This window comes from Podarcis tiliguerta (genome assembly GCF_965153285.1).
Source record: "Podarcis tiliguerta genome assembly, chromosome: 4".
Taxonomy (NCBI): Eukaryota; Metazoa; Chordata; class Lepidosauria; order Squamata; family Lacertidae; genus Podarcis; species Podarcis tiliguerta.
In genome coordinates this window covers 60,866,703-60,890,915 of record NC_139537.1, presented here as the reverse complement: position 1 = coordinate 60,890,915, position 24,213 = coordinate 60,866,703, and the positions used below count along the sequence as shown (strand labels likewise).

At 39.5% G+C, this 24,213-nt stretch overlaps 1 protein-coding gene and 1 long non-coding RNA gene across 2 annotated transcripts in view; one reads left to right on the top strand and one right to left on the bottom strand.

Annotated features, from left to right (window-relative positions):
- POLA1 (DNA polymerase alpha 1, catalytic subunit) overlaps window positions 1-24,213 on the top strand; it is a 183,811-nt gene that overhangs the window by 146,983 nt on the left and 12,615 nt on the right. The gene's annotated exons all lie outside the window — the stretch shown is intronic.
- LOC310677074 lies at window positions 576-9,598 on the bottom strand. Its single transcript, XR_014510914.1, has 2 exons — window positions 3,901-9,598; window positions 576-3,844 (listed from the first exon to the last, which is right to left on the bottom strand). It is a non-coding gene; the product is annotated as an uncharacterized lncRNA (long non-coding RNA).

Below are 24,213 nucleotides of genomic sequence, written 5' to 3'. Positions count from 1 at the left end.
GGTTGAGTGATGCTTACTCATTGTGTATTTAGGAGTGCAGCCTCAATCTTTTTCTTTTTTAAAAAAAATAAAAATACTTCCATATGAAAAGATTGCTTTAATTATCATTTTAGTTGCTCATTTCAGTAGCTTTTCTAGCTCTAAGATGACCTTGGAATTGGCAGAATTGTACAAACTATTCTTAAATGTGACTATATAATAGATTATAAAATGCCGTTGTGACGCTTGTTTCTCTCATTATTAATCCCTTTCATAATAATTCCTAACATTGAGTTTGCCTTTTTTTATACATATATTTAAGGTCCCAAAATCTGCAGCTAAAAAATATTTTATATATATGCAAATAAAATTCAGATTCTATTGCAACAATGATCTCAATGTTTCAATTTGGAAGCAAAATAGGGACACCCAAAAATAAGGGAGTGGTTTTTCCATACCGGGGTGCTCCCTAGATACACAGAAGTATAGACTTTTGTAAGCTAAAAACAAAACAAACCCACCCCACCAACAAGGGCTTGTGAGCTTCCAGAATTAAGATGCTGGATTGATAGGCCAGCAGTGTTTTATTGGGTCAGTGTGCTGCATGTGGATTCAGCCCTCCACCCCACTCACAAAAAAGGAAATAAATTTACATCAAATTTGTTTATGCATGTGTCAGGTGCCAATTTGTGTGTTAACATCATAGTTCATAACGGTGGTTCATCTTCACCAATATGGAGTGCCCCTGCTGATACCTACATACCAGCATAAAGTCCTTGCAATGTCAGCATGACACTTGTGTAGCAGTTAAAACAGATGATCTTAAATGCATTAATTGCTGGTACAAGAGTCTTTGGGTCTCCTCAGGAGATAAAATCAAAGTTTTAGATCTTCCAAGATGTATCTGCTCTGAATTGAAGTCCATGCTGAATGCAGCACAAATGTGTTAATAGTCTCATAGATCTGCACCCTCTTCTGAAAAGAGATCATATGGCCACAGTTATCCCTACTCTGGTAGCATCTTTGCTAGATTATGGCAATTCAAGAAATGTGTGGGTGTCTTTGAAAGCTGTTCAAAAAAAATTGGCTGCCCCCTGGTATAGCAGCCAGATTACTGGAACTTCCTGTGGATATACACCTTTGTTGAAAATCCCCACAATGTCTCCTTACTTCTCATAAGTGAAAGAGGATCTCCTGGTATTTCAAATGAAGAACGTATTGTGAGTGGAGTGTGTAAAATCTTCTTAGCGAACCTTTGCATGTTTTTACATAACAAATAATGGTTAATGTCATCAAATGTGGTTCTTAATACTTCATATTGTATGGATGTATTTCAGTGTTCAGAGTATTAACATTAAGACCAGTTTTTACAGCTGATTTGCTCTGGAAATTGCTTTGCATACTGTCAACAGTTTTCCGTTTTGGTTGTGCTTGTAATTCCCAGTCAACTACTTTTAAGAATGCATTGTTTTCAAAGCAAGCACTAGAAATCATAAATCAGTATCAAACTGTTCTATTTTTTCCGATGAAATGTTATTTCCCCCCTCATGTATGCTGTTCTGAAACAGGAGCAACAAAACAAAGCAGGAGCAAGGGCTCTGAATTCCTTCTGGCCAAGCAAGGCCAAGGGTCTCACAGGCTCGTTCCTTTCTTATGAATCCATGGTTTATTATGATGTCCAAATGAAGTAGTGAAAGTGTATGACTATTTTAGGTAGAGGATGTCTCTTCAGACCATGTTCTCCTTGTCCCTGTGGTTCTGGGTGTGTGGTTAAAATAACTTCTGTAATTCGGAGCCCCAGTTTGACAGGAATGCTATTTTTCAACCTCCTCAAGACAAACTTTTAACCCATCGCCAATCTCGGGAGGAAACTCGAACTTCATTAGGCAGTATCAAGCAGATAAAAGTTGACAACCCCCCCCATCACCTCTTAAAATCAATACTTTGAAAGCTGAAAGTACAATCAGGTTTTGCTTCAGGAGAAGGGAAGTTTTTAATGTTCGATGTTTTGTTATGTTTTTTATATTCTTTTGGATACTGTCCAGCATGGCTGGGGCATCCCAGTCAGATGGGGGGGGGGGGACAGATATTAGTAACAAATTGTTGTTAGCTATTGCCTTTCTTTCTCCAAACATTTATTAGGCATTACAGATACAGACCATCTTAAAACATCCATATACAGAAATTTTCATTGGAGTGTCTTCCTGCTGCCATTCACCACTCCAGGAGATAGTATTAACCGAAACTCAGCCACCTCCGGGTTAATATCAGACAGGTATAATCTGATATTTCCATTGTGCCATGATGGTAAACTGCCGAAAAAGAAGGATAACACGCGTTTATGTAGCTGGTTGGACTGTAGAAAAGAATTTGTTCTACAGTGTCTGGCACATTCAAATAACAATATGCCTACCATTTCTAGGGATGTTTAAATATTTGCCCTTAACAAAAGCTGAGGGGAAAGCGTTCAGTTGGACTAACGTAAATGCCCTGCATTGGGCTGGAATTGTTAACTTTGAGCTATAAGTGATCCTGTTACTGGTTGTATTTAAACCATAGAACCTGGGGGAGCAGATTTTATTTACAGCAGACTCATTGTTTTGTTTTTCAGTATCCCTTAATTTGGATATTGCGATAAATATATTGCTCACTAGAATTATACAATAATTCCAAGTCAATACCAATAGATCTAATTTTGCTGTGTATGAGTTGGAGCCATCTGGATTTATAGGAGTCCTTAAGTAAATCAGAAAGCAGACTTGAAGGTTGGGAACGAAAATGGCAACACAGCTAGTATTTTATAGTGCTTGTCCACACCCAATATTCCATCATGCGTATACCTAATTCTGCACACATCGTCTCATACTTGATTGAATTTGGGAGCCCGAAGACATGTCTCAAGAAACTTGAGTATATCTTATCTAAATCACTATTATATGCTTGTATCCATATTGGGATCCCAAAAAGTAGCTGGGACAACACTTTAGCTTGAAAAATCTGAATGGCAGCTGGTATGAATTGGTTACCTTTCTGAAAACAAAAGTGAGCAGCTGAGGAGGTTCACTTTGCCTGTTTTATAGTGCTTGTGCAATGGTTTAACCAACCTGAGTTACTCTGGAATAAAATTCTGAGATATTTATGCATCTTTACTTTCTGGATTTCTTGTCCTCCATTTCTCTAGTTTCTGGGAATTAGAGAAGACCAGAAATTTTGTCTTCTCATAATTTGTTTGCTAATTTCGCAGTAAGAAGCCAAGGAGAGTAAAAGACGGTTCAAACCTATCCTTGTCAGTGATAATAAGGTGTATTGATAATGATAATAATAGCCGCAGCTATGTTCACCAGAGCAAAACCTGTAAACACTTTAATGCTGGTACAGCACTTAGAACACTATGCATGCATTTAACAGTAAGGTAGTCTCTGATTATATGCTTACAATATAATCAACAGGACACAAAGCAAAGCAAAAAGGAGGGAGGGAAGAGGAAGCCAAGCATAGGAGCAGCTGCTGTTCCACTGGCTGACGGATGAGACTAGGCTGATCTCTCCGTTGTTGCAATAGCTTTCTTGGGAGGGAGGGTGTGCAGGCTCCTAATGGTCGAGGGCACTTGGCTAGGAGACTAGTATGTGCCTCCTTTCCTTCAGTTCTGCAGTCCCAGGTAACTGGCAGTTGGAGCAAAATGCTCTTTCTTGCACGGAAAGGGGGAAGCAAGCTCACTACATCTGCTGCTTCTCTGGGGAATAGGTGGGGCAAGTGTGGTCTCCCTCCTTCCCATTATGATCTTGTTTGGAGCAGTCTTCTAGTGGCCTTGATTCCCTGTCTGGGTGGTGGCAAAGCATCCCTCCCTTAATCTCTGCAGCACCAACTTAAGGTTAGAACAGAGTGCCTTATCAACTGGTCATTTCTGAAACTACATCTAACTCTAATTTTTGGGTAGATATTAAACAGAAAAGTCACACACACACACACCCTGCAAAGGAAAACGTGTTAAGATGCTTACAAAGTTCATGGATTTTCATCTCTGCAACATATAAAATTAAACTTTCCCCAGCCAACTTGGAAGCTCCTGGTGAAAGAGCTGCTCTTATAAGAAATTAAGAAAATATACAAGGTCCATTTGTGCCTTTTGCCAGACACTTTCACAACTATGTTGATGGTCCTTGGGAAAGATACATTTTAGAAGCAAGGAGGTTGGTAAGTACATTCTGGCTGGCTTGCAAGGTTGGGCAATGCCAGTGCCCCTGTATCCTCTTACCTCTAGTTTGCATTCCTCATCACACAACCCTGCCGTGAAGATTAATGGGGTTATTAAATGAATAAAGGAAACTAGCAACTAAGGATTTTATGTTGCACACCTAATGTGTGTTTGTCTGAGTGCCCTTACTAAATGTATGTTTATAGACTGCTAAGACAACCTGGGGTATATAAATACTGTTATAATATAGCTAGCTAATTGTAAAAACACTGTGTAGTTTAATTTGTTTCTGTGTGCACAATATCATGAAATATATCCTCCCACTATGAACTATAATCCATAGCAGAAGCCTCTGTGATCTAATATTATGAAAGTTTTTTTTATAAAAAAGCCTTTCCTCTTACTACAGTCATTAGTGTTATGTGTTTTACTATTTCCTAGCTATATAGATCTTCTAGACCTTTCCCACTTGCCTCCTATCCAATGAGTCATGTTCATCCATTTCTTTGTCCAGCTGGACAATTCACGTGTTATAGGGCTGAAAGCAGTTCCTCATTCAGTTGAAAAAGCAAGAACTGAGATTGGGCTGGCCAGCAACACAGACTGTTGATTACAGAATCTAGGGTTATTGAAGCACTTTAAAGCTGCTTTATAGTTTCAGTGAAGCACATAGTTGCTTGGTTCATTAGCTCACTGCAGGTAGTCATCTTGCTTTTGAATCTAAATTTTTATTTAATCAACGTCATAAGGACTTTGACTTGCTCTCAGCTTCGCTGTTTAAGTAAAATGTCTGCAAAAATTAGTTGTCCGTATGTTGAGTGTTGAACCAGGCAGTAAATCTGAAGAGGGCAGTTGGATATTCTAGCGCCCACAAAATTTATTTGAGCTCACTGTCCTCAGCATTTCACTAAAATTTACCCAGTTTCAATAAAATTAAAAACAATAATTTCCCAAACCTTGTTCAATTTAATAAAAACTAATTTCTCCTGAGGCTGGCATGAGCTGAAAGTAGAAGAAGCATCATAACCTCTTTTTCACGCCTGAAGCCTATGTAGAACAGCTATGTATAACAAATATAAGGTGACGGTAAAGGGGAAGGGGCAACCAAAATGGTCAAGTGGATGGAAACACTGCCCTGTGAGGATAGGCTTCAGCATTTGGGTCTTTTAAGTTTAGAAAAAAGGTGAGGAAGAAGTGAAATGAAATAAGTTTATAAAATGATACAGGGCATGGAGAAAGGGGATAGAGAAAAGTTTCATAATACTAGAAAATGTGGACATCCAGTGAAGTAGAATGTTGAAAGATTCAGGGCAGATGAAACAAAGTACTTACTTGCACAGTTAAACTATGGAATTCGCTTCCATAAAAGCCAGTGGTGGCCAACAGCTTGGATGGCTTAAAAAGAGGATCAGACAAATTTGTGGAGGATGGGTCTATCAATCACTGCTAGCCATGATGGAGGCTAGATGACCTTTCTGGCTCTGAGTCTGTAAGTCCAATCTTGGCCGTTAAATTTGAAGGTATTATTATTAAATTTGTATACTACCTTTCATCTGAAGATCCCATGGTGGTTCACAACAGCAAGTGGGAATACACCTGGCAAGATCTAGTACTGAGGTATACCTGGAAGTTGCTCAAGGCCCACTGATGACTCTCAGCTCACAGTCTGATAAACAGGGTGCAACTGTGAATGGAGGCAATATTTACCAATTCTCTTTGCAGCTTCCCTTGAACTTCTGGAGTACCAACCCCACTGGAGATGATTTAGAGGACCCTGCAGGGAGAAGGGGGAGCTAAAACCCAAGAGTACCTTGTTCCATAACTGGAACTCTGAATCCAATCTATTGTTGAATGACTTTGATATATATATAAAAGTCTTGGTAAGAGAAGGTAAACAGTCCTACTGAGCATGGTCAAAGCACTTAGGCAAGCTTCACTGGAATAGTAGTTGTTTTCACATAGTATAGGAATAAAAGCTGTTATTTATTTTTGGAGAGCCAAATAAGTGTAAACAAAAATAAGCCGTGGAAAACCAAAATGATTTAATATGCTTTTAATAATACCATTTTAAAAAAAGAGATTTGTTAAATAAAACTTTGAAAGACGTATATCTTTATCAGAAAGTGAAAGTCTTCCTGATTCTTCCGTGAATATTTCTTCCCTCCTTCCTAATTTCTCCTAAGCAAATACACTCAGGATACTCCACCCTGGTATTTTGTGTATATAAAGAATAGCCTCCAAAAAGAGATTGGCAGCTTTAATTTGTTTTATATGTGCAATCACAGTCCATGTTATATTCAAAATGCTTGTCCAATCAAGGATTCAATATAGAAAAGAGGCAGTAACAAGTATGCTGTACACTATAATAAAGAAATCTGTTGATTGAAAACAGTTCGTATATTTTGGAAATGATAGGGAATGTAATTGGTTAGAAAGAAAAGGATAGGGCTTCATAAATAATAGGAAATAGAGCATATTTTTCCACTGATGATGCTAACTCAATTTAGCAATTCTGGTATTGAATTTTCATGTGCAGTGAAATAGGCCTGGTAGATCCTCCAATACCACTCTAAATTCCATAGCTAATGGAATGACCTCTTCATATTGATGGTAGACAACTTCAATATGTCAAATTTCTGCCATAATGACACACATTTTTCCAACCCTGTAAGATCCTTTGATGATTACTGCCAAAGACTTCTATGTCCTTGCACACGAGGCCTTGAAGCATGGATTTGTGTATGCAATTTTAATACGGGCCTAAGGGAGAGAGAGCTTTGTACTGCAGCCCAACTCACATACATTTTATGCAGCGCAATCATGTATTTTTATACCTAATTGTAATTAAAGTATTAAGCCTTAAAGACTTGCTAATCTTTACATTGAACTTCACTAGCAAGCTTAAGGAATAGTAAATTATTGAATGGACCTTTCAGCTTGTAACAATTTCCAGAGCATGAGTGTCTACAGAAATAATTGGAAGGTCTTTAACTTGTAACTACAGGTTGTTGACTTGACTGCAGTCTTTATACAGCTGAACCCCGCTCACCGTTACATGGTTCTAGAAAGGAGCAATGACAAACAATGGTGAACTGTGCCTGTTGGTGATTTACTGTATCGTATGGGATTATACGCTTCAGAACTGACTTCTAACATACAGCTTTAATTTGTCCATTGAGCAACAATACAGTTGAACTCTGAACCAAATTTAATAAGCCTTAAGGCTGAATTTCACATGTGTTACACACAATCTGCTGTGGCTGGTATAAAAGTGAGACATGGGTTCTGAAAACAGACTTTTTGTTAATGCTTATCCGTCCATACAGTGAGGGGGGAAAGTATTTGATCCCCTGCTAAATTTGCCCGTTTGCCCTCTGACAAAGAAATAACCAGTCCATAATTTTAATGGTAGGTTTATTGTAGCTATGAGAGACAGAATAACAACAGGAAAAACCCCAGAAGACAAAAGTTAGAGATTGATGTGCATTATAATGAGTGAAATAAGTATTTGATCCCTTTGCAAAAGATGACTTAGTACTTGGTAGCAAAACCCTTGTTGGCAATTACAGAGGTCCAGTGGTCAGGGATAATGGCAGTTGTCCAAAAGCAGCTGCAGCCAATCGGAAGCCACATCGGATGTTCGGGTTCCAAAGAACGTTCGCAAACTGGAACACTCGCTTCCGGGTTTGCGGCGCTTGGGAGCCAAAACGTTCGACTCGCAAGGCGTTCAGCTTCCGAGGTACAACTGTAAAATGACTTAGGGTGTGCCTGGGAAGAGGGGCTAGAGAAAGCAAGGGGCACACGATCACTGTGGTTCCGGGTTTGGGGTGGGAGGTGGGGCAGGCCGGTTAAGAGACACAAAGCACAGGCAGTTGGTGACTGTCATGTGCCGGGAGGCTCCCACCTTGGGATATGTGGTTGCCTTATCAGCCAGCCCTCGGGTCTGTGGGTGCTGTTGCTGAATGCCAGGTCAGCTTGGAGTGAGTTTTACCTCCTCCATGACCTGATTGTGGATGAGGAGAGTGATCTTGTCTATATCACTGAGACCTGGGTGCGTGAGCAGGGGGGAGTTTTTCCTCACACAGTTGTGCCTACCTGGGTACTTGGTACAGCATTAGGGCAGATGGGGATAGGGAGTTGCTGTGGTTCAATCCAGTTCACGTCCAGGGCTGGGATACGTTTTCGAATAAATATTTTTACTTTAAGAAAATGAAATATTTAACTCCAGAACATACAAACTTTATCCCTATCTGGATATTTTAGTCATAATCTTCCAAGTTGCTCTATCTCAGCAATTTCATCATATTTTGTACCACCATTGAGATTTTAACTAACTTTTAACAGTTGCAGTTTTATCATCTTAGGAATATTAACATATGCAAAAGAGATGAGTAAGAAAAGCAAGAAATTTCTTTTTAAAACCCACACAATAATGTGGGTTAAATGGTTGTTGGATCACTGTTACGTGATTGTATTCATTGCTGTAAGACACTGCCACACTGTACCCATGGAAAGTTTGGAGAATGAAGACGTGAACTTAGAATTATGTGTTTCTCTGAAAATCGAGGCGTGAATAGTTGTGAAAGAACACTGGGTGCCACTTGAATTTACAAAGTCAGCATTTGGTGCACCATTTGGATACTGAGGATAAATGGTAGACAAATGATTTTTTAAATTTAAAATTAACTTGGTGCATGCAGAATGTTATCAATAAAGCATATTTGGATGAGAGAACATGAGTACAGTGGATGCTCGGGTTGTGAGCATGATCCATGCGGGGTGCACATTCGCAACCTGCAGCGTTCGCAATCCACAGTGGCGCGTCTGCACATGCGCAGGTTGCGATGTGGCGCTTCTGCACATGCGCGACCGCCAAAACCCGGAAGTAACCCGTTCTGATACTTCCAGGTTTCGGTGGGTCCATAACCCAAAAAAACGCAACCTGCAGCGTCTGTAACCCAAGGTATGACTGTAACTGGGTCAAAGTCAAGGGGGAGGGAAATGCAAATAATAAAGCAGAATATAAGTTCCTGTCCAGCAGTCAGTAATTTTCCTTAAAAATTAAAAACTTTAATGTAGAATACTGTCTTCGATTTGAACCTTTTTAATTGTTACTCCAAATACAAAATATTCCCATATTTCATCTCCGGAGCGTAACATAAATGGTACACCTTAAATATTCTTTCCATACTACCTTTATTCTGCTGTAAAGCTAGAAATCCTTTGTCAATTCCTCTTGGTGTTAAGTTTCCATTCTTAAATGGACAACAAGTTAACAACATGAAATGGATGTTGACAGTTTTGAAAATGAAGTAATGCTTGATGTAGCCTTGCGTTTTCCTCTGAACTTTGACCGTACAATAGAAAAACTTAAAAGAAGGGGAGGAGTACTGTCAAGTACAGAATTATAGAGAAAAAAATTAATCTAAATAGTAAGGAAGAAGTCTATGTTCTCTTGCATGATATTTAGCAGCAACGGTAAGGAGAGGAATGTTTCTTTCTTTGTGTAATGTGCAGTAGTTACAATAAACACAAGATTTCCAAATCTCAGAGGACTCTCTTGACAGTTGCTTGATAACAGCTTTTTTCACTCCTTAGTTTTGACAGTTTGCGTGTGTTGCCATATCTAGTGTAAACTAAAACATCACTGTCATTCTGTTTTTCTTTTGTATGTGTCTTTCTTTTCTTTATTTTATTTTTTCATCTTTAAAATAATGAAAAAAGATAGGCTTTTCATCTGTAGACTATAGTGAGGCAAGTTTTATGGGGAGATTAGCATGTGTTTATAAGTTTTGAAAGATAGAAGATGGCTGCAGATTGCTTTAGCTTTTTATCATAGGATTCCAATGAAGCGTGGATATTAAATTATAGATTTAACCTTTCTATGTATAGCAATTCCTGTAATAATGGCATGCCAACATATTAGAAAAAATGGGGCATATTCAAATTCCTCTGTAGCTATATCATATATTATTTCTTTTTAACAAATAACCCACAAAAACTCATTATACATCTACCATCCCAATGGACGTGTACCTTTGTTTTCATTTCAAATAAAAATAGTTTAGAAAAGTTTTGATATGGAAATTTTAACTTGTGAAGATTATTAATAGGGAATGAATCAGTAACCTGGAATGGGGGTTACAATATTATATACCTGTCCTATATCGACTGAAACTGTTAGCTGGGTAACTAAGACTCAGGTATTTTCAGGACCTTCTTAAATATCTGCAAAGCCCCCATATTTTGTCTTTGCTGTCCTTTATTAGATTCAATAATCAAAATGGTTTAAAATGTGCCCTTACCAAAGTGCCAGGAACTTCTTTATGGATGCTTTAGCTAAGATTCCTGCATTTCAGCAGGTTGAACTAGATGACCCTTGAGGTCCCTCCCAACTCTACAATTCTATGATGCTTTAGAGTATCATTATGGCTTAGGAACCATGTTTTGAAATCAGCTGGTTTCTATGCATTTGTTTCCAGAGACAGTGGTCTGTTCCAGGGATGCGCTCCTTTGCGAAGAACTCACCCACTGAAACAGCTTTCCTGATCATTTCAGTTTTGATCTCCTTCTATTGAAATGGATCAAGACCTTTCCCCACATTCAGACATTTGTATGTACATCTGAGCACTAATAAGTCTTTGGACCGAAGTCTTTCGTCACCATGTTTGGCAACTTCTGTTGCCTAATAAATAGATGTTTTTGCAATTTCTGTGCTACAAAGATGTGCTCTCATGCTACTCCCATTCATTTCAATGGCACTTTTAGAAGAGAAGTCCTCTTTTGTCTTAATATTGACGAAGATCAGTAATCCAAGGGCTGACTCTTGGATTTGCATGTGTATAGTACCTAGACATTACAATGGAGAAATAATAAACAATAATCCCTAGTTTCAGCACGATTGTCTTAACTCCAGGATTTTCTAGAGTTGTCACCAAGTTTGTTCTATCATCAGACCAAATTTTGCTTGAGCGCAGCAAAGCACCCAGTGTCGTCATCTGGCATGTTGCAGACAAATTCCAATTACTTTTCTGCTTCAAGCTATTGTTAAACACTAAGAGCTAGCTGACAGTAAAATTATAAATACAGGTGTTGTCACACTACACTATAATCAGAATTTTAATTTGAATTTTCATTTGTAAAGCCTTTTTTTACATGAAAATAGGAATAGAATTAGTTTTATTGACAGTGAAAAGACATTTTGAAAGCTTCCTAAATCATTACCTGTATTTAGAAGCGGGGGGAAATTGTATATGTCCATGTAAAGAGAACAGTTTTATTATCACATATTTACTCATTATTTTTGGTGGTAAATAAAACTAGGGAGATGTGTTTGACAAATGATTGACGTTACTCAGTAGGTTTTCACTTCATTAGAACAATAGACAGCCACAAATATATATTTACTTTTGTTTAGTTCTGCCACTACTAATATAAGCCTGCGATAAAATCTTTAGTCAAATTAAGTAGAGCCTGTTGAGAGTCCACATGTAGTGCTAAACTTTCTATTTGGTAATTTTCTCCTCTTAGCTAAATTCATCCTCCTTTTTGCTTTCTCGCCCCCCCTCCCACCCAATAGTTGGAGTGGTTCCCCTTCTCAAGACACCCTTTTTTTCCCTCAAGGCATTTAGTGTCGTGTCTGCCAGATTTCAGTGATGAACAGCGAATTGCTTTTAAAGTGGGCATTATGCCAGTTCAGCAGCACAATGGAAAACCAATCTTCCACCATTCTACTTTTGATGCTGTTATTGTAGCATTTTAGATAACTGCTGCCACAAAAAAAGATGTGCTCAATTGCTACCAGTTAGTCAAGTTAAATCCAGAGTAGCATTAAAATTACTCTGAAAACTGTTTGTCAGAGGTCATGTGTTGTCTGTAGCTACAGCACATAGGATAGATGTTCTCTTCTGTGGAATGCTTTTTATTTATATATTTTTTTTCTTTCTTTTTCTTTATTATTACAGTGACTGACCAGCTCTCTAAATAGCCCTTCACTAGCTGTTTACTTATTGTCTCCACCTTGGTGTTGAAAAAATGTGTCAAACAAATGTTGAAAAGTTTCTTTAAAGTGCTGGAAATAGCAGGAGAGTAAGTTGTTCAGGGTGCTAGAGCTTGTGCGGTGTGAAAGCAAAAGAGAGAGAGAGCATGCATGTAAGAGCATAATTCTCTGGTTTCTGTAACAAGATTACTGTTTTCTTCTCTTTATCTTCACTCTTCAACGACTGGGTTCACTTTTCTGGTTTTTTTATAATAGCACAAATGGAATTTATCCGCTTTTTTGCTCTCTTACCCTTCAACGCCACCTCTGTTTTTCCTTCTGCCGGCATTGCTTGTGAATGGGAAAGGGACCCTTTGGTTTACTGCTTGTAAGGCAAATACTAGCTGTCTATGGCAGCTGTTTATACTGGCTTTCTTTGAAACCCTTTGCAAAATAATAATAGAAGGATCAGGTATGTCAATGTTTTCCTTGCATGTGTGTAGATAGGGAGCTTGCTGTGCTTGGTTTAATGAATTCTATTATGCCACCAAGCACTTCACAATTAAGTCATCTGATGGTTTTCTTTTGGCATTTATTTGGCTATGTGTAGCATCCCAAGCAAGGGAATGGATTCAGTGTTCTCTCATTTCATAAGTTAGTTTTTATGGATTTTTTTTCCAAGTGTGCCTACAGTGGTACCTTGGGTTACATACGCTTCAGGTTATATTCGCTTCAGGTTACACACTCTGCTAACCCAGAAATAGTGCTTCAGGTTAAGAACTTTGCTTCAGGATGAGAACAGAAATCTGGCTCCGGCGGCGCAGCAGCAGCAGGAGGCCTCATTAGCTAAAGTGGTGCTTCAGGTTAAGAACAGTTTCAGGTTAAGAACGGACCTCCGGAACGAATTAAGTACTTAACCTGAGGTACCACTGTATTCTGTGGGTCGGCCTTAGGTAGTACTCCTGTACGGGTTATATGTTACTCAATCCTATGGGAGGCAGAACGAACTGTAAACCCTCCTAGATATAGATATATAGATATTCTTTAGCTGGCAGCATGTTTCTACAATGGCACCACCAATACTTCCCCAGTGCAAAAGATGGAAGAAGAAAGATGTCCGCTAATTGCTTTGGGGCATTTCTCTTCCTTTGAACTGATCTTGCTGCAGAAAATGGTGCTTTCAGCTTTCCAGTGCTGCCATTTTCTCTATAGCTTATTGTGCTCTATTGACTACTTCATGCCAGGACACAGGCCAGATTAGTAGTGCATTGCATTGTGGTCTCTGTATCTGGCTGAGTTGTATTAGGAAACCTGGATCACCGATTCTTTCTTATATTTGACTTAATCAAGCTGCAAACCATGCAAGTACAGTGGTACCTTGGTTTACAACCATAATCCATTCCGGAGGTCCGTTTGTAAACCAAAACAGGTTGTAACTCAAGGCGCGCTTTCGCCAGTGGGGCCTCAAAAAAAAATATGTTCGTAATCCAAAAAAATTTGGGTTGTAATCCAAAAAAAGGTTGCAAGCCGGGACATGCACTTCTGGGTCTGACGTGTTTGTAATCCAAAACGTATGCAAACCAAGACGTATGCAAAACAAGATGCCACTGTACAAGAGTGTGGACAGTGATCCTTGCCAAACAAACGGCACCAATCATGGAGCAAATAAAATAGGAGCTGAGGAACCTACTCTTGAACATTATAATGCATGTGTGGCTTAATCCAGGCACACACTTCTCTTGTGGCTGCTCTTAGATATGCTGCCATATGATGAGATTTTGATGTGGATGTTGAAATGAAGGACTGCTTTGAAAACAAGCAGAAGATTCATACCCACTGAATGCAGCAAGTGGAAAGAGTGGAGTCTGAAGATTGTCTGCTTTCCTCCCAACCCCATCAGAATCTCCATTATAAGATGTGGCCAGAAAGATCAAGATCAGAACATTTTGTAAATGAAGAAGGCACAAGACACACACACACACACACACACACACACATGAGTATACTAGATAAAATATTATTTAATGTGATTAAGTCTCGATCTCTAAAACCCAGTTACATATATTATGTTGGTACTACCCTTAGATACTTCCTTTATGGAAGAGTGGATAAGAGAAAGCAAATGCTATATCTTATCTCATGAGATCAGAAGGACACAAGTCGAGAGTGTTGGAAGACTCAAGCAGACCAATCCCCACCCCTTTTGTTTTCCATATTTATGTTTTAAATGACACCAAACATTCTGTGATTCCTGAAGGCCACTGAGCATGCTCAGTCCTTGCTGAACTGGTCTTTGGTTTCCTCCCTTTTTTTAATTTTCAACTTAAATACTTATGCATGCCTAGTGAACCCCACATATGTAGAAACCAGTACCTTCTTTTTGAGGGGCCCTGTTTCATTTCCAGACTATTGGGCACTCATCCACATGAGTTCACTATTATTATATATTATGTATTCCGTTCCCAATGTGAATGCCAAAGGAAAAACTATCTGTGTACACAGCAGTACTCCTAGCAGGTGAAATCTAGCCTCTTAAAATGCTGCAGATTGCAAATTAGAAAATTCCCAAGAAAAAAATGAAGCACCATCTTCTGCTTTGAAGGCCTCTGTGACATGTCCTTCCTTTGTTAGGCAATTATCCTGAATAGATGGGATTAAAATTCAGGGTGGAGGAACAAGAAATTGGCACCCATCTTTAGAAAGATACCACTGCCAGTTGGTATGTCTCACCAGTGCTAGCCTTTGGGTAATTGCTGTCCATTACAGCAACAGAGATCACAGCTAGATGGTATCTGAGCTTCAGATCCTGGGAGAAAGACCGGTCATCTAGAGTTCAGGTCAATATTATGAAGGAAAGGAGTTCTTTGGCTTTCGGTTCTTCTTCCACCTAGATCTTAAATACGATTCTGTCCAGATTTGGTCATTATAATTGCTCAAAACAGGCTATGCAGACACTCCCAAACTAGAGGGCATGGGCCATTCCTCAAGTTGGAGAGTTCTCATCCCTCCCTGAATTTATTTAATCTTCATTCTAGTTTTCTATCCAAACTCTTACATATTGAAATTGACTACAAGACATCTGATCTGAGTGGGTTTGAAGACCTGACCAATTCAAGTAATGCCATCTCAACAGTATCCTGAGAATAGTCTACCGATATGATACAATTTGAACAAGATTTTGTAGACTTATGCAGGAAGCCAAAACTATGAGTCAAAGCAAGTATGTGCTGTATACTGGATTTCTGGCAAGATGGTCTGTGGGGAGGGTACCACCAGTACAATGGAATTCTAATTGACTCAGTATCATAGAGAAATTTTGTCCTGACCATTATTAGAAGTGTATTGTTTTGTTATGACCCATATTGGAATGCCAGATGAGATAATATGGTAAATGTGAGTTCATTGTGAGTTGTGATTTTATGATTGTCTCTCATGCTACTCTAGCTTACCCATCCAGAACAATAACTAGAAAGAGCATAACTACATTAATTTCTGTAAAGACAATGGTGCCGGAATGTTTAGTGTCTGTCTATATAGCATTTGATTAATATTGTCATTAGGCAAGCGAAAAGCTTGAAAGCAAGGAGCATCGTTGTGTGCTAGGAAAATAGATTCTTTCACACCAGGTTATCAAAACAAACTCTATTGCAGGTTTCTTTTCTTTATTTTGCCTTTTGCTGGTTTTCCTTTGTCCTTAGACATGAATTTTTTTGCTTCCTTGCCCATTTGTGTCTTATCTTTAAGTGCAGGAAGACCGTAAGGTGTTCCAGATGCTGTCCTCAGTCAGACTTTATCCAGCCTGTCTCCTTCTAAATTGAGTATAACCCATACTAGAGTGCATCTCACCTCATCTGAGAAGGACAGCTTCACATATAAGTGCACAACTGACCCACTGTAGCTGATTAATAGAACAAATCCAAAGTCATAATATGTCAATAGCCAGTTTTATGTGGAACGCACACAGAAGGCATGACGAGATGAGCATCAGACAGGTTGTTAAGGAGACCCAACAACAACAATATTTCAATGGAATGTGTGAATGGGGGATACTAGTGCAGTGTGGCTCCTAAAACAGATATAATTACTCTGATTGAATATGCAGCCAATCTCTGTTGCAGAAACCATATCACATGTACTCCCAGTGTTACCTATAACTCGAGGCTATAAAATTCAGGCCAATAAAATAAAGAGAATTTTTTGGATTTGTATCCACTCATAGATTGCTCTTCAAAATTACTTCCCTGCCCTTCCTTTCACAGAGTGCTCCAATGGAGCAAAGAACGTTTTGTGACCAGAGGATACAGTACATCATCTGCTACAATTTATCATATTTAAAGAATTTTGTCTTATAATTTATTTTAATTATCTTGTAAGCTTCCTCAAAAATTAAAATTGCGGTGCAGGGTGTAAATATTTTAAATCAACAAATATGATATAGTTAAATTGTGTTACAGTTCCTGCAAAGCTGACTTTCAGGTCAAACAAATGAAACTAGAAGCTGTATAAGGCTGTTTTTTATTTAAAAAAGCTGTCAAGATATGACATTGGAATGAATCAAAAATTTGAATAGAATCTATTTTTTATTAAAATTCTGAAGGAAACCGACCTCACCACATAATTTATACAGTTTGAATCAAAGGGCATTAGATTGTATAAATCAGTTATATACTCTCAACTACTTGATGAATGTGGTTAAAAAGTGATCTTACATAATGATAACAGTGAGAATGTATTCATAATTCAATATATAATATAATAGTGATGATAAAATATGCAACTATTCTTAAAATGCACAAACATGGTCAAGATCAACCCAAGATTAAATATTAGGGTTGAGGGAGAAAATGCAAAATAACCTGCGTTGTAACTAAGTTGTAAGTATTGCCCAAATAAAGAAAAGAGAAATAAAGTGCATATGCTGGCAAAATAAATGAGTCTACAATGCTGGAGGCCAAGTAAAAATTTAAACAGCAGATCGCTATAAATATAAAATGTAATAATTATGAAAATCAGAAATCTGGTCCAAGAGGCATTAGACTATTAGATCACAGAGGTTTAAAAGGAGCATTCAGAGAAGACAGGGAAATTGCAGAGAAATGAAACAAATTCTTTGCATATGTCTTCACTGCAGAAGAGGTTAGAGAGATGAATACATGAACTGTTTTTAAGGTAAGATATTGGACAAATCAGATCAACTAAAGGTGACAAAATAAGACTTTTTTTAAAAAAAACTGACAAATGTAACATTAGCAAGTCACCAGGATTGGATGATGATCATTCGAGAGTTTGTAAAAAGAATTCAGAGGTGTGAACTGAAAGAACTATAATGAAATCATTTCCTCTTTGATAAGTGGGTGTGTCACCCTAAATGGGGGAGAGGGGGGCTTCAGCTGATGGTTGAAGGCCTCCTACCACTATACAAAAGGTGCAAAAAAATCTCTTTCCTGGATTAATCGTTTCCAATTATTGCATGTCTGAAGTTGGGGGGGGCGGGTTGGCTCAATGTGTATAACTTTACACATCCTAACATTGAACATTACTTGCTATTTTGTAGCCTGTTTACCCCATTTAGAGATACGCTGTATCCCATTTAGAGATACGCTGTATTTTGTAGCCTGTTTACCCCATTTAGAGATACACTCTTCATAGTCTGTGTAGGATTTTCCCATCCTAAATCATTTGATTTTATCTACAGACGTGGCTACTGCGCTGCTCACCCCTTATGAAGGGATGAGCATCAGACAGGTTTGTTAAGGTGAAAACTTTGTATCCATCAAAGTGTTCAGTCATGGCCTTTGCAAATGTCCCATACTGTGGTACCTTGGGTTACAGACGCTTCAGGTTACAGACTCCACTAACCCAGAAATAGTACCTCGGGTTAAGAACTTGGCTTCAGGATGAGAACAGGAATTGTGCTCCAGCAGTGCAGTGGCAGCAGGAGGCCCCATTACCCTAAAGTGGGACTTCAGGTTAAGAACAGACCTCCAGAATGAATTAAGTTCTTAACCAGAGGTACCACTGTACTTGCATTTTATAGCTTCCTTCGCTCAGCTTTAAACTATGGTTCTTTATCCTGTCTTGTTTGAAAGCTGTTAGCTGTGGCTTGGGACACTTGTGAAGCTATAGTTAGCTGGCTTGTTTGCTTTCTTGAAGTAGGGTTGCCATATTTCAAAAAGTTAAAATCCAGACACAAAAATTGTTGAGCTTTTTTTCTTGGCAAAGTTGTAGAGTTTTTGGGGTGGTTTGTTGTTGTTTTGGCCATAGTTGTTCAGCATTTCTTGCAATATTGCAAAAAAGAAAGAAAATCTTTAGGCTACTCTTGAGGAAATTCAGCAAAATTTAGACTTCTGACATGGGTTGCCATACGTCCAGATTCTCCTGGACATTTCAGTGATTTGCTCCCAGACGCTGCTTGAGGCTGCCGTATTCTGGCTATGTCCAGGAAATTCCAGGCGTATGGTGACCCTGCTTGAAGCAGCAGTGTGTAGAGTGGGGAGGCTTGCTCTTACATCTGCTTACTATGTTACGGAGTGGGGTATTAAAATTGTTTTCACGTATGGAATCACTTTGTCCGCATTGCTTCCTATAGGAAAAAAATGTCATAAAAGACACAGTCTACTGTTTCAGAGGTTTGAGAAAATATGAGGCAAAGGGTGGGGTTTTGGTTTAAAATAAGAGGTCAGGTTTTAAAAATATATGCAGTTATAAAAATCATCATTTAGCCATGGACACCCTAATAGGAAAGCAGTTTGTGGCAATATCATTTTTCTCAGATTTCTCCTGGTACTTACAGCAGTATTCTTGTTAGCATTCCTTCCTTAATTAGTTCCCATATTGCTCTGAACCCCTGGCCTACCTGACGGCAAGTCAGTATGTTGACTCCCCAGTCCAGGGTCAATCCATGTTTCTAAAGTCCCACAGAGATCCTGGCAGTTCCAAGCTGAGGTCCATCAACGTGGGCAGTTGAACAGACACAGCACCTCTGCTCTGCTGCCCTTTTATACTTTGCATGCTGATTGCAGCATCTGGGCTTGATGACACATGTGACCCTCACTTCATCCAAGCCTTCTCCAGCTGAGGAATCACACCCCTCCTCCCAGAGTTAGCAAGCCCCACCTGGCCAGCTAGGGAGCTGGGCTGTGGGCCCTTGCCTGCCTTGGCCTCCTGAAGCACCTTGCCCACTGCTCCCTGTGCCTCAGAGCCCACTATGTTCATGGAGACACCTCTGGCTCTGGTGATGGGTCCTGCTGCTCTGGTTCCTGGTTCCTGGCTCCCATCCCCTCATGATCCTTCGTCACCCTACACCAACCTCTCCTTCCTGATCCCCTGCTTTCCCCAGTGTGTTCCAGTCCCACCTACACCCCTCACCAGGATCCTCTTCTTCTGCATTGTTCTGCCAGTTCAGAGATTTTATGAATGTTGGAAAACTGGTGATGTTTGACAGTCCCAACCAATTTTTTTGATACACTCATGGATACACTGGTGAAACTTAAAACATGTAAATAAGACTCCTTAATGTGTGAATCGCTTGTGAAGGAGGCATCATGTGGTTGCCATTAGTAGAATCACACTGCTGTCACTACCCCCAGATGTTCACACATTAGTGTGAACTATCTACATCAAGCATTCCAATGTATAGACACCGTCCATAATATCAGAAATCATGCAAGACTGACAGGAATTACTGCCATTATATTGTCTCTCTGTGCAGTTTTGTACTTTCACTAGTACAAGTCCAGAAAATGGGAACGTACACTGGTGAATGCTTTGACACTCGCAGCGTCCGTCTGGGATTAACTACAGGTATTCACTATACCCGCTCAGAGGCTTGTATTTATTCATATTCTTTGAAGGATGTGTACTCAATGATAGCAGTATAAAAGAAGTGATGATTGAATCACTACTGATCGCAGCAGTTGAATCTTGCTTATGGTAAGATATGGTGTAGGACTTGGGAATAATTCATACCATTGGTGGTTAATGTCTTGCATTGCAGCCTGCTTGCTATAAGAGAATCATATAGTGAAGTCTGTGGACTTTTTCCTGTTCTTGGTACATCATCTCGGCCTAAAACAGACCGTGAGACAAAAGTACCTAGCAACTTTCAGCTGCACCTAGCTCTCAGACTCCAGTACTGTGTCCACCTACTGTTATACAGTACTGAATGAGCTAATCTTGCTAGGCGACACCATGATCTTGATGTGGAGAATTAGAAACAGTGCAGATCATGCTGTCTCAATTTATTTATTTCATTTCTATACAGTGGTACCTCGGGTTACAGACGCTTCAGGTTACAGATGCTTCAGGTTACAGACTCTGCTAACCCAGAAATAGTACCTCTGGTTAAGAACTTTGCTTCAGGATGAGAACAGAAATCCTGCGGCGGCAGCGGGAGGCCCTATTAGCTCAAGTGGTACCTCAGGTTAAGAACAGTTTCAGGTTAAGAACGGACCTCCGGAACATATTAAGTTCTTAACCTGAGGTACCACTGTACCTGCTTTCTTGTAAAGCACTGAAAGCAATTTTCATTTCAACATATGAAAAAAAATGTATGTACTTTTGTCTTGGGCCGTTGATGGTCTCAGAAGGTGATGACATGAACTCCATGGTCCGGGCTTCTCATCTGCTTTTTTCAGGGCAGGGGGGTCAGTTACCAAAATACACCATTTTCATTTTCTTCTTCCCCAACCTTCTCCTTAACCCCCAATATGAAATTAATTTTATGGGAATTGTAATCACTGTTTTGTTTACAGTGCTTCTGAAAATGAGTAGTGTTCATAAAGCAAAACACCAAGTATGGTTTAGTGGTTGAATTAGGATTGGGGACACCCAAGTTCACATCCTCAGTCAGATATGAAGCTCACTGTGTAACCTTGGGCTTGCCACTCACACAGCCTAACCTGTTTGAAGGAGTTGTAGGGTGGAGTAAATATGTGTAATCTAAGGGACTACACACGAAAATGAAGGCAAATGGAAAGTAAAGATAATGAAGGAGGTGAGTTTTGAAATGTGAGTGAAGAAGTTGGTTAATAGCATGGAGCCAGGCAGAAACTAGAAGATAAGATTCCATTGGTAGGGAGCAGCCATGAAATAGAAATAGTGTGGGGTTTTTTGAGATTATGGAGACTACTAGAGGAGCAAACAGGAATGGGGGGGGGGAGAAATAGATAGTAACAACATGGGAATTTAATATATCAGAAAGAGATACGAGTTTTTTTTTAATCACATGAAAGAAAAGAAAAGGCATGAAAGAAAAAGAAAAGTAAAAACCAACAAAGAAAAGTAGCTTGTGCATAACCTAAGTAGAATCAATTATGAGCTGAAGAATTCAAGGTAAAGAGATTTCCAAAAAGAAACAGGAAGACAGAATCAAACACAGGAAGACAGAGAATCAAACACATGAGCAGCAGGACCAGAAGAGGAGCAAAGCAGCTGTGAACTCTGCTCAGAGAGCCTGTACATTCCTGCTAAACCATGGTTTAAATTTACTCATGAGGAATATTGCTTCAGTTTGTCAAGAGTTTTCCAGAGATACTGAACTTGTCTTCTGAAGGTGAGCATCTGGTGTGCCTTGACACAAATCTAGATCCTGGAAAGTGTTGTGTGGCCCTTTTCAGTTCCCAAACCCAGAGAGATGATAGACGTATGGAAGAATGGCCTCTGTGGCAATGGAATTTGAAGCAGACCATTGGAGAGAAGAGAATGTGACGTTGACCCTTCACTTCTTCCTCCATTGTCACTACAGCACAACAAGTTGTTGAGTTGCCTCAAACAGAACATTAATTTGTGTCAGCTGCTTTGCATTGCTTGGCTAAACACTAAGTGCAAACAAAGGGATGTTTTCCAATCCAGAAATTAGCTTTCAGTTTCTCTTTAAGCCATAGGTTAGAACCTGTGGTCCTCCAGGTGTTGATTGGCCAGCATGGCCAATGGTTAGGGATGTTGGGAACTGTAGGACAGCAGCATCTGGAGGTCATAGGCTCCCCATCCCTGGTTTAAGCTAAACAAACTCATCCTTCATTCTACATAGCTTCTGGTCTCCTGAACGTAGGTGGTTGGACTGCAGCTACAGCAACTGATTTTAATGAGTGAAGTAAACTGCGTCAAAGGTCTTCATTTTCTGCATCAGCAAAGGTTGAAGCCCACTTGACCCACCATGGGCATTTTTCGTTCCTATAGATACTTCAGTGTCTGAGGGTTAAGCGTTTCTGCAAGGATGATTTGTACCTGGCTGACAATATTCAAGTACAAAATAGACATCTGTCTGATTAGTGTGTCAGATAAGAAAGTTTCACATATATAGATTAACTGTTTTTACATTTAAGATGCACATAAGCTGGGAGTGGGAAAGAATTTAGCTTTTTGTTGCAGTAATTTGAACAAGAAAGCAACATTTGTACATGTGTGTGCCCTTCGTATCGCATGAAATGAGCATGCTTTTCAGTTTTGCTTTTAATTTTATTTATAAAAATACTTATTATCCTATACACTCCAGTCACATATTCAAAGTGGTCTTGAGGAGGAACAATCTAAAACACAAAAAGGTAAACAATACTAAAACAGCAGTGCAAATCCAAATCAGAGAATAAGCAAAATAGACACTAATAAAACGTGCCTATACACAAAAGTGTTTTTAACCTGTGCCCAGTGAAGTATCTAATCAGGTCAAATGAGGCAAAACCAGTCTCCACAATGTGGCTCTAGTGAGAAGAGCTTGTCATGTGTACACCACATTGGAGGGAGAGCAGGTACATGAAGCAGAGCCTGCCTTAACTATTGCAGGCAGGCTCATGTGGGAGCCAGCAGTCCTTCAGATATTCAGCTTTCAGACCATTTAGGGCTTTAAAGGTCAAAACCAGCAAGTTCAATTCATCCCGGTTTCAAACTGAGAACAATGAATAGGTGCAACGTTGATATTTTATGACTGAATAAACGAGCAGCTGCATTTGTAGCAATTGAAATTTTACATAAACATGGACACCCAAGCATCGCAAAGGAAAAAGTTTGTGAAAAGGCCAGCTATATGAATAAAAATAATAATGAAAGGAAGTGGAAAGAAGAATGGTTAGAACCTCTGGTTTTGGCTGTGCATTGGCAAATGCAGTCCTGAATGTGAGACCAGAGATAATTCCAGACATTGCCTGGTAATTTGAATTTGATTTAGTCTTGCCATGTGACTTTTCATATATATATATATATATATATATATGCAGGTTTTGGTGTCCTCGGGTGTCTTCCCGTGTAAAAGTTGGGGTGTCTAGGCGACGTTTCGACGAGGTCTCACTCGTCATCTTCAGGCTGGTGCTTTCGGCTTCTTGTTACTGGAACAGAGCAGGATCTCAGTGTTTGAGTTCCTATAAATACTGTTGAGGAGGTGTGGTGTATAGCCTCCAATGTTCTGGGCAGAGAGGAGGTTCCCAGGCTAGTGTGCCTTTTCTTCTTTTGTTCCTTAATTACTTGAGGGATATCTTGAGTGATTTCTTGAGTGATTTCCTGAATCCCACTTAGGTGGGTCATTAGGTGTGGATTAGTTGCTAAAGCCTTCGTGTCTTGAACTCTTGAACTTTGTGAAGAGTTTTTCTGAGAAGATGGCTGTACTGCACTTGGTTGTGCTCTGGCTTGGCTGTGGTTGTGCCAAGCCAGAGCACAACCAAGTGCAGTACAGCCATCTTCTCAGAAAGATGTGGTTGTGCCAAGCCAGAGCACAACCAAGTGCAGTACAGCCATCTTCTCAGAAAAACTCTTCACAAAGTTCAAGAGTTCAAGACACGAAGGCTTTAGCAACTAATCCACACCTAATGACCCACCTAAGTGGGATTCAGGAAATCACTCAAGAAATCACTCAAGATATCCCTCAAGTAATTAAGGAACAAAAGAAGAAAAGGCACACTAGCCTGGGAACCTCCTCTCTGCCCAGAACATTGGAGGCTATACACCACACCTCCTCAACAGTATTTATAGGAACTCAAACACTGAGATCCTGCTCTGTTCCAGTAACAAGAAGCCGAAAGCACCAGCCTGAAGATGACGAGTGAGACCTCGTCGAAACGTCGCCTAGACA